This window comes from Aegilops tauschii, chromosome 2 (genome assembly GCF_002575655.3).
Source record: "Aegilops tauschii subsp. strangulata cultivar AL8/78 chromosome 2, Aet v6.0, whole genome shotgun sequence".
NCBI lineage: Eukaryota > Viridiplantae > Streptophyta > Magnoliopsida > Poales > Poaceae > Aegilops > Aegilops tauschii.
The window spans coordinates 636,604,937-636,616,598 of NC_053036.3; positions in this window are offsets into that span (position 1 = coordinate 636,604,937).

The window sequence follows — 11,662 nt, forward strand, 5'->3', positions numbered from 1 at the left end:
GGAGGAAGTAGATGAACCGAAAGAGAAGCCCAAGTGGTTGGCACTGGCTAGGGTTCTAATATGGAAACCCTTTGGACAGAGAGCCTTGATTGTGGATATGAAGGCGGCATGGAATCCAGCACATCATGTGGTTTGGCATAGAATCAACTCAAATCTGTTGTCGATATAGTTCATTTGTCCTGCTGATTGGATCAAAGCCCTCCATCAAGGACCTTGCAATTTTAGAGGTATGGCACTAATAATCGCTGAATATGATGGGCTTAAAACCCCTGAAATAGATAAGCTAGATAAGATCTAGAATTGGTGCGAGTTTCATAAGCTACCTGACATGGTTGTGAAGAGGGAACAATTCGTGAAAAATTTGGCAGAGTGCATTGGTGAAAGTGTAGAGTTATCGATAGTTCTACCTAGTGGGTTTATCTATCAGCTCATATGGGTTAGAGTTATGATTGATGTAAATAAAAAGCTAACTAGAACTGTTAGTTTTACAAAGTCAGGAGAAACTGAATTTTACCAGGTGAAGTTTGAGAAACTTCCAATTTTTTGCTACATATGTGGACTGTTGGACCATTGGCATGAGGAGTGCGACACCGGGGACACTACAAAAAAAGACATATCCGTGACATTTTGGGCCGAACAAAAAAAATTATGTCATACTTATGACACTTCTATGACAATAATTGTGACAAAACCCGGTATCATCATAGATGTGGTGGCCTCCTACTTCTATGACAAAAAATCATGACAGAAAATGGGCTTTTCGTCCTGGGCGGGCCGGAGACGCAGCAGCATGACATTCTTTGGGCCGTCCATGACGGAAAAAACCATGGTAGAAGCGAGGGCGACGAAAATTTCGGGGAGTTCCCGGTTACGGTGGGTGGTCGGGGCCGAGCGGTGCGCGTTTCTCTCATACACGTACGCGCGTGGGCGTGCGAGGCGTTGGGCTCTAACTGAACTCGAGCGAGGTGTTCGCCTATTGAACCCGAGCGATTGCACTGCAGCTGGCTACGCATTACTGAACCCGAGCGATCGGTCGATGGCTGTTAACTGAACCCGATCGAGCGATTCCTTCGCTACTGCTGCGAACTGAAGCCAATCGGTGCTGCCTCTGGATGAACAGTGAGCGTTGCTGGGGGGGTTTGGATGAACAGTGAGCGGTGGGGGTGGATGAACAGGACCCCGTGGTGTTGCCTCTGAATGAACAGGACCCCGATCGATCGAGCCGGTTGGGGCTGGATGAACAGGACCCCGTGGAGGGCTGGATGAATAGGACGACCCCGTGGAGGGGTGGATGAACAGTAGCCCGTGGAGGGGTGGTTGAACAGGAGCCCGTGGAGAGGGCTGGTTGAACTGTAGCCGGTGGAGTAGCGTGCGGTGGAGGCTCGATGAACAGGAGCCCACGGATGAACAGTCGCAGGTGGAGGCTGGAGGAGGTCGACGGTGGATGAACAGTAGCCCGTGGAGGCTGGAGGAGGTCGACAGTGGAGATGAACAGTAACCTGTGGAGTCCCGTTTTGCGGTACGCCACACCCCTCCCGATGAACAGGACCCCCGTTTCGACTGTAGCGCTCCAACATAAGTCCGTTTCCTCCGTTTTGCGGTACGCCACACCCCTCCCGATCAACTGGACCCCGTTTCGACCGTAGGAGGTCCAACACAAGTCCGTTTCCTCCGTTTTGCGGTATGCCAGACCCCTCCCGATGAACAGGATCCCGTTTCGAACGTGGCCGGTCGAACACAAGGCCGTTTCCTCCGTTCTGCGGTACACCAAGCCTCGTTTCCATCGGTTGTTCCATCCAAGCCCTTCCGATGAACACGATGACGCATTCCTTTCGACCCATCCGGTTGGCTCCCCATGAACACGACGAGGACGCTATTTCTCCGTTCCGACCCAGCCATGTACACGAGCCCTGGCCGTACGTATGCGCGAGTAGGCGTTCGAGACCACGCCCATATGTACTTTACTTTCTTGCACCCTGGCCGCTGTACGTACGTGTATATGCTACGTGCGCGCCTCTACTACGACACGTGCGCGCCTCTACATCGACCAGTATGTACGTACACGTTCGCGATCAGAATGAAAATGCTACATACGCTTCGACCAGGTGGGTCCCGACTGTCAGGCACTTCCTTGCGTGCGAAGATGTAGCTGGTGGGTCCCAGCAGTCAAGGGGCGAATCAGTTTTTTTGCTCGTAATATGGTCGCACTTTCTTGCGTGCGAAGATGTAGCTGGTAGGTCCCAGCAGTCAGGGGGAACGTTTTTTTTCATGAAATACGGTGGCCCATCCGGTGGGTCCCTGCTGTCAGGTGGAGGAATCATTATTTTCCGCGTAATAAGGAGGCACTTCCTTGTTGCGGCCGTGGACCCAGCTGTCAGCCTCTCCACGTACAGTCCACGTCCGATGGAAGTCGTTCCTCGACCACGTTGACCACGCCGCGCCGAGAGCACCAGGGTGGTGGATGACGGCGATGCCTAGGAAGGGGACGACGCGGAGCCGGGGAAGACGCGGCAGTGGATGCCCACGCGGAGAGGAGTACGAGGGTTCACTGGTTCGGCTGCGGTGTGAGGCTGTCGTCGCCGCAGAATAACAGGGGGTGTGGGTGAGTAGAGGGATGGCCTGGCCAGCGGTGGGAGTAGTAGGGGCGGTGAGGCCTCCGCGGCACCACATCCGACCACGGGAGGCAGGAGCATGCGGCACGATCGGCGCTGGTTTGGGCGGCTGGAGCAAGAAGACCAGAGGTTGAAGAAGCACTACGGCCGTTAGATGAATATCGTACGGTAATAGGAGCTAGAATCGTTCATATTGACTAAGTTGACAAAGCCCTCCGTCCCCGTCAACTTGGTAGGCCCACAAGTCAGCCTCCCACTATGCTGGGTTCCAGCTGGCAGGGGAGTATTCATTTTTGTGTGCGTAATAAGGACGCACTTCCTTGTGTGCGAAGATAGCTGGTGGGTCCGACTTGTCAGCGGGGGCATGTTTTTTTCGCGAAATACAGAGGCCCTTTTGGTGGGTTCCAGATGTCAGGTGGAGGAATCATTATTTTGCGCGTAATAAGGAGGCATTTCCTTGTGTGCGGCCGTGGACCCAGCTGTCAGCCTCTCTACGCATAGTCTACTTCCGATGGTGTCGTTCGTTGACCACGTTGACCACGCCATGCCGAGCGCATCCAAGGTGGTGGACGACGACGAGGCCCCGGACAACAATGAGCTAGAGATGGGAAGACGCTGGAGTAGAGTCGCAGACGGAGAGGTGTACGAGGGTTAACTGGTTCTAGTGCGGTGTGGTTCGGCAGTCGGTGGAGAAGAACAGGAGGTGTGGAGGGGTGGAGGGATGGCCTGACCAACGGTGGAGTACCGCTTCACAGCGAAGCGTGCTAAGCAGAGCTGCTAGCAGCAGGAGGCGGTAGGTGGTCCCGGCGGCGCTGGAGGAAGAAGACGAGAGATTGAAGATGGATGCCGGTCGTTGGATGTAAATCCAACGTCTAACGATGTAAGAATCATTTGTTGACTAAGTTGACAACGACTTGCGTTGGCTTCGACCTATTGGCCCACATTTCAGCCTCCAAAAATGTGGCACGTATTCAACCCATTTTTTCAGAATTTACAGTCTTTTTTTTGCAGGGTAGAATTTACAGTCAATTTAATCTTTTTTTTGAATTACAGTCCATTATCTGGGCTGGTGAACAAATAATGTAGCGTCCACGCGGCCCATTTATTTTTTTCCTAAAAAATTACAAGTCATTTGCAATTTCTCGAAATACACGATTTTGCTGGGCTGGTTCTAATTATAATGTTGGGTTGGGCCAGCAATGTTATCAAAAAATAAAGAGGGGCTGAGCATTTTGTTATAAATATATTTAAATAATAAGTGATATTATTACATTCGTCCTTAAATCTTACCAAGCTTTTGTACACAATCACTAGGAATTTCGTGCCAAAACAATCCAGGATTTTATTGTTAAGAAATTATTTTTATAAGTTAATAAGATGTGGGATATTGTTTTCTTACATATGTAAGTATCTGTTAAATATATGATGACAATAAAAATAATATATAATAACATATAAAATAACTTAAATATATATAATATAGTTAGAAGGGAAACATAAGTTGGACCTGGCATTCCTATTCTTATATAGAAAAATAGAACAAACCTCTGCGTTTTCTTCAAAAAAATACATAAATTGGGATGCCGATGTTTCAGGAAAAATAGAACCTCGGATGGGAGGTCCATAGGCCGGTCGATACATGACGGCCCTCAAGAAAATACAAACAGGCCTATGGACCTCCCATCCGAGGTCGTGGGCTGCGCATGTTAAAAAAGAAAGCCTAGACGGGGCAGCCCAAAACCCAGCTGATACTTGCTGCCCCAGTGATAATAAATGATACATGTCAGCTCCCCGGGTTCGTTGTGAATTTATCTCCTATAGTAACTACGTTTAAGCACCTAAAAAAATATAACTATGTTGACAAACCCGTGGGCCCCAATGTCAGTATAGCATTAGGTGGAAGTATTTTTTCGATGAGGCACTTGCTTGCGTACGGCCATAGACCTGGTGGGTCCCGACTGTCCGCCTCTCCACGTATAGTCCTCTCCAGATTCCTCTCGTTTGTTCAGCATGTTCACAACAGCAGACAACGTGATCGAGCGTACGGCCATTTGGATATCATTTGTGCAGTTCAACTAAGATCGAGCGTGAAATGTATATCTCTGTTTGCACAAAAAAGGTGGAAAGGAGGGTGACTAACAAGTGATGAAACATGCATCTAATGAAAAGAAGCATGTTCCTTATCTGAATGGCAATCCTGCAAGGACAGTAGCAATTTCTAAAGCAGTGGCATTGCTAGATATTAGTGTGGGCATTAGGATTAACTATGACAACCGTTAAATACGACATTACTTTGGGCACGGGAGAGTAGGCGGACCAGGACAGTTGCATTTCTAACGAAAAGAAGCAACTTATCTTAATGGGAAATTTAGCAGGACATGTAAAAAGTGCCATTGATTCATATTACTGGAGGCATTACATTAGAAACAACATTGGTTTAACATGTCCTTACTTTTAACAGTGCGACTGCTACATTTTACCAGTGGCATTACATAAGAGTGGCTCGGGGCAACAAACATCAGAACAGGATATCTGGGTTGGTCCCATTTTTGTTTGGTATAGCCACCTTATAATGTGTGAGGCTAGCAAATCTAGTGCTGGACTTACTCTGTTGACTTGTCCCCCAGTCCCCACTTTCTTTCCTTTTTCAACCAATAGATCGGGTTTATATTGAGTTTGTACTGCGTTTCCCTTTATTTCCCTATTAGACCTAGAGACCAGTTGGATAGCCAGTCTCTGCTACTTTTCGCCCCCATTATTTCCTCTTTCGACCAAGTCCTAGATTCAGGTAACAAATCTTCCCCCACCCCCCACCCCCTTTCTTCCTTGTTTGACCCAAGTAGTACTAGATTCGAGTGCATGAACTAGTTTTACCTCTTAACCGTAAAAATTTAGGTGGTTTTCGAACAGCAGATCGATCCTATCTACGAGGGGGCCTGAGAAATAGTAAAAGATACAAATGCAGCGACGTCAGGAGCTAGGGAAGTAGAGCAAGGCCGGTTTCGAAGGAAGTTATACCTGATGGTCACCGGGATGTCGCTAGGTGGGCGGCGGGAGGTCGGATCTGCCCACACTACGGCAGCGAGGAAGAAGGGGTCGGAGGCCGTCCCTCGCCAGCGGTGCTTGGGAGAGAACGGCAAGGCACGCTGATCGGGACGCGCCGGCAGTGGGTAAGAGCCGTTGCCGAGGACGACCGCATGAACGTTGCACCTTCTCACCTTCCCCGGCAGAGAGGATCCGGCTGGATCTGTGACCAGCGGTGAGCAGAGAGAGAGAGAGTGTGGCCACCGCTGTCGTGTTTAGATTTGGAGAGGACGAGACAGTGTGAAGAGAGCAACACTAGCAAGCAAGCGCCGAGGCTCCTGCCTATATAGTGGAGTACTAGTTTTCTTTTGTCTGCCGGAGCCGGCTTGACCTCGTCAATGACTGTCGAGAAGTCTTCATGCACGTGGCCCGGACGCACAGTTGTCGTCATTTTGATCTGCAGCACCGGATTATAACATATAACACGAAAAAATGCCACATGAAAAGAAAGCATAACCTCACTGCCCAAAGGAGACAACATGAATCCCGACGGACAAACTAGATGAGGATCAAAGCTCAAATTAAAGATAAACTCGTAGAAAAGGGGTCCGTCGATAGATGACCTAATTAACATAGCCGGCTTGACCTAGATGGCAGCCTAGTAGTCTTCATGCATGTGCCCCCAATGACTAGCCCAACTCAGTTGTCGCTGTTTAACCCTCGTAGTGATCCGAAGCACATGACACCTAATTTTGCGAGATGACAAGAAACCTTTTTTTAGATTTCTCAACCAGAACTACAGCCCTGTACAACACAGCCTGCACGATATGTAGACGATAGCCAATCCAGGCGTGTGTGTTGTAGTCTGGTCACATGCATGGACGAACTGATCCTCCGTGTCTTGCAGGGATCGTCCAGGCACCAACGTAGTACTACAACACTTCTCTAGTACTATCGCTCGTCTCTCTCTTCTATTAAGTCACCCGACTTGCGGGGCTGGGGAGTGTGCCTATGGTCGGTTCTCAATTGCTGTCCCACATGTGTGTGCGAACGCAATATGATGCGCGTTCCATTCGGAGAGCAGCGTGCAAGACCGACCGACCGTCTGGGGTGCGACGCAAACGCGACGGGCGTGCTGTATACTCCGTACATGTGTACCGCCATTTTCTTGAGGCTTTGCTCCATGGCGCAATCCATGGATACAAAATTAGTATACTGTACTATTTAGAAGTCGATGGCGGGGCTTTTCCTGCGCGGTAGGCGGGGCAGTTCCGCCTAGTCGGTTCGACAGAGACGCGAGAAGATGAGGGAGTAGGCTGCTGCAAATGTAGGGCTGTGTGATTTGACAGCGAGTTACTACTGGACTGGTGGGGCCCCGTGATTTGACTTTCCATTATCATTTTAACTGCGGCGCTACGACCGGCGTGAGTCTCCCGATTCCTGACCACCTCCATACAGGTGCCTCTCCCAATGCTCCACCATGTAGAGGCTGGCTCTTGCATGAGAGCCCACTTCTCCACTTTTTCCTTGCCTCTTTCCTCCACATATGCAAAAATGCCATGTAAAGCGGGCTTATAGCCCACTATTATAGTACTTACTTGCTCCTACAGATGCTAAGCTTGCCACATAGGCATAAAGTCTGATGTGGCAAGTTAATTAAGAAGAGAGAGACTAGTTTGGTGACCCAAGGAAGAAACGGTGCTAAGCGTGTGTACCTAGGTGAAAAGACAATTTTGAGTCTATAGCTAATTAAATGAAGCAAACTTAGCAACAAAAAACTAATAAGCACCTATGCATTGGGGACTTGATTGCTAAGCCATTTAATGCCCTTAGCACCTCATCTAAGCACCATTTCATTGGAAGAGGTCACTCCTTGGCAAATGCAATAAATACTACTCCCTCTGTCCCATAATATAAGAACGTTTTTGGCACTACACTAGTGTCAAAAACGTTCTTATATTATGGGACGGAGAGAGTACGAAGAAACAGATAGAGAGAAGTAAAAAAGTACACTTCTAGCCAACCTTATAGCTAACCTTGTTGTAGTATGAGTGACTAAGTGATGACTATGTATGACATGCCAACATCAGATAGCCTAACGAACTGTGTTAAATCTCCAAGGGCGTGACCGCGCGAGCGACGTGACGGTCGTGGTAGGCGCGACCATGATACGGGCTGCTGGCAGCCCTTGGATCTGAGATCGAACGGTCGCATGCTAAGTTGCTGAAAATTTGCAAAATAACCCTCCCGGATAGGATATTCACCCATAGGTCGAGAATCACGCCATGCAACCGTTCGATCTTAGATCCAAGGGCTCTCAGAAGCCCGTATCTTGGGAGAATGGAAAGCCACTACCCTGCCGTTCGCACGCTAGCAGTTCGCTCCTACTCGTCCCCGCATGTCCTTTAATATTACGGCGGTTTGCTCCTAGTCATCCCGTCCTTTCACATTACGGCAGTTCCACTAATCCTAACCCTCCTCCCAAATCCATGGCGTCCCAAATCTCCATGATCGGCGGTGAGTACAAGGTTAGAACCATCACCGGCGATGAGTTCTACGTCATCTACACCTGTTCTTCCGCGACGGTGAAAGGATGCCTTGCTCGCTTCAGAGGCATGTTCAAAAACTGGGTCGCTGGGCTAGATGTTGAGTACACCACAGTCCTGGGACGAGAGAAGGATCTAAAGGAGGAAGATAGGAAGAAGCCCGCCGTGATGTAGGTTTGCGTGCATGACTTATGCTTGGTCTACCACATATGCCATGCCGACGTTGAATGCCAGGATTTTAAGAACTTCCTCAAGAGCAACCTAGTCAAATTCGTTACTGTAGACTTTACGAATGACAAAAGAGTCCTGGGTTAGATAGGCCTCGTTGTAGGCAACCGCTTCGACCTCCAGAAGAATCGGCTGCTGCCCTCCAGTGGCAGCCTTCAATGCTGACCCTGGCAGGATCCATGGTTCATCCTTCATACGATAAACTAGAGAAACCTCATTACACGTTTCATCGTCATGCATGGCAGCGGAATGTACTAGATATAGACCACATCCACTACGCTGCAATGGATGGCTACCTTTGTTTCAATATCTACAAGGGTTGGATGAAGAGCAAGAGCCAAGTGTGCGGTTCAAGCAAAGAAGTATCGGCCAAGAGGAAGAGGACAAGGACGAAGTCGAGGACGTGGACAAGGACTCCGAGTAAGGTGGCAGTGTCGTTGCTCATGGTGGTTCTAATGCAGTGTCTACCGGATTAGTTGCATAGTTTAATTTCAGGTGTGCTTAGTTTAATTTGAGGGGTGTGTTGTGCTGAGCCCCCAGCAGAACTATGTTATGTTTCTTCTCGTTACTTTAACTCTTCAGTACGTACATACTAGTATTTCTTACATTTTATCTTTTAGTTAGCATAGTACTACCACTCGTTTCTTCACATTATATACGTACAATATATATGGCCAACATCATATAGCCAGTAATTTAGTTGTCAAAGAATTTCAGGGTGCTTAGTTTTGTCAAAGAATTCCAGGGTGCTTAGTTTTATTTGAGGGGTGGGTTGTGCTCGACACCATTATTGTGACTAGCCTTTTTAATAGTACTATATGCATAATTTGGCGATGAGCGCTCTCTATATGTACCACCTTTTTTTTAACTTTAAGTTTTGCTCCATGGCGCAATCCATCCATACTACTACTGTACAAAAGTATACATTTTTTAAAAGCCTAGAGGGCGGGGCAGTCTAGCTTGGTCGGTTTCACGAGAGGCGAGGGCCTTTGTGCTTTGACGGCTCATTACTGCTGGAAGGCGGGGCCTTGTGATTTGATTGCTCGTATAAATGTGCCGACGACCTGAGGGGGAGCAAAGGACCGTGCGGTATGCTCAAGTTTTCCACTGGAGCAGTACTACGACGGAGGAGCACAAAACACGGCAGCCCAGTACCATATGGCGATAAAAAATGATCTAATTTGCTAGTCATCTCATTGTTAGCATTGTTCTATTCATGCCTCCAAGAGCACGTGACACGTGCGACGAAAAACCCGAAGCAAAAGATGAAACACAGGAGCAAAAGAAGAAGGAAGATTATCACCCCAAATGATCTAATTCGCCGCGGAGTCGTAACTACTTTTTCATCGCCTCCACGACCTCCATCTCCTTGCGCGTCTCCTTCGCCAACTTCTTCATTCTGTCCATGACGTGGGATTTATCGACGCCAGCCTTCATCATCTGTTCCACGGCCGCATTACGTACCTTGACAGCAGCCGGGTGATCGATGCGGAGCTTCGCCAACTCCTCCTTCTGTTCCATGACGAGGGCCTGCAGAATCTTCATCGAGGAACTACTATTCTCATGCAGCTTCTTCCAGCCAGCGTTCTTCTCCTTCAACAGGTCAAGCTCATGGCAGAGCTTCGCCTTGTCCTCCTGAAGTTGCAGGATTTCGCTGGTCGCCTTCTTCTCCGAGGCAATGCTCTTCTTCAGCAGCATCACCAAGCCGGCGGTCAACTCCCCCTGCTTATTGAGCTCAGCGGGCATGTCGTCGAGGCTCTCCTTCAGCAGCTCCACCAAGCCGTGGATGAACTCCTTCTGCTTATTGAGGCGCTTATTGAGCTGATCGGGCATGCCGTCGAGGGATAACGACTCCAGCGCCACCGGCTCGGCATGTTCACCTCCGCGGCTAGGGCGCTCCTGGGAGCCAAAGCCTCCCCGTGAGAGATCTTTCAAGGTATCTGCGTTGCAGTGAGCCCTCTCTTTTTTTCCGCAGCCTTGGTTGCCGCTCCCTTGCTACGAGTAGTTCTCGACCTAGAGCTCTGCTCACCGGCCATGGCAAGGACGGACGAAGAAGAAGCACTTATGAGGAGGAAAGGTAGAGTAATTTTTGGTTAGGTAGTTCCCCCTTTTATAACCTAAGTACTAGCACTAGTACTAATACCTGCATAGTGGGAACACGTTCAGGTTTGGTACGTACTAGTAGGTGTGAGCAGGCTTTCGAATGGGATGGGAACAAGGTAAAGATTAATTGATGGTTTTGGTTTCGAGGCCCGAAACGGCTCCCGATGAGTTTAGTGGAACATAAATTTCAAGTAGACTACACTGCTCAAATGCGTAAATATTATGTTACTGTCAAAAATTGGCACAAAATACGAAGGAGACCAATGGAAGTACTACTAGCAATGCATGATTTAACTACTCGCATGCGCGCAGTGGAGTAGTAGTGTCTTTCTTCCGCCCTCACATCCACTCAATTAGCATGCGTTGTATTAATTGACCATCAATGAAGTGAACGACTTTACACGCGTCAAATTATCACATGGGGTGGATCTTGGTACAAAATTGCATCCGCACGCGTACCCGCGTGTGCGTGCGAGGGAATGAGTGCGTGCGTGGCGTGTGTGCACATCTTCGCTTCGTGCCTGTACCGACAGTATGGCTCAGGGAGGATGAGTACATTCTTCTGGAACCAGCAGCACGTCGCTGTGATCAATCCACACAAGGAGGTCGCGACAACGCCTCCACATGTGCCACGTGGCTTCATGAACTGTCAGAGAGACACTGTGTAGCGTGCCATTGGAATTCTAATTTACGTGTTTTGCACATACTCGAAGTACTAGTAAGGTACACGTGCATTGCACGCATCAGATTTTGCAACCAAATTATGAATAAATACCACACTATAGCATGTAAGCTCTGAGTCATATATGCCTGATGTAGACCTTCGTTTAATTCTTATAGTTCATCTCATTCAAAATCAATTAGTTTTTATAAAAAAGCTAGGGCCTCTTGGATTTGTAGGATTTCCAAAAGGTGGGAATAGGAAAAACATGGGATTATAGTGGAATGTCGTCTTGAATCCTACAGGATTGTATGAGTGTTTGATTGTGCATAGAAAAAACGCAAAATTCTTTGAAAGTGGTTTGAGTGGATGAGATGTTTCCTATGAAATCTAGTGCAAATGAATCATATGGAAAAATTCCTATGGTTTACAATCCTACGAATCAAACAACCAAGATAGGAAAAATTCCGAAGGATTAGAATCCTCCA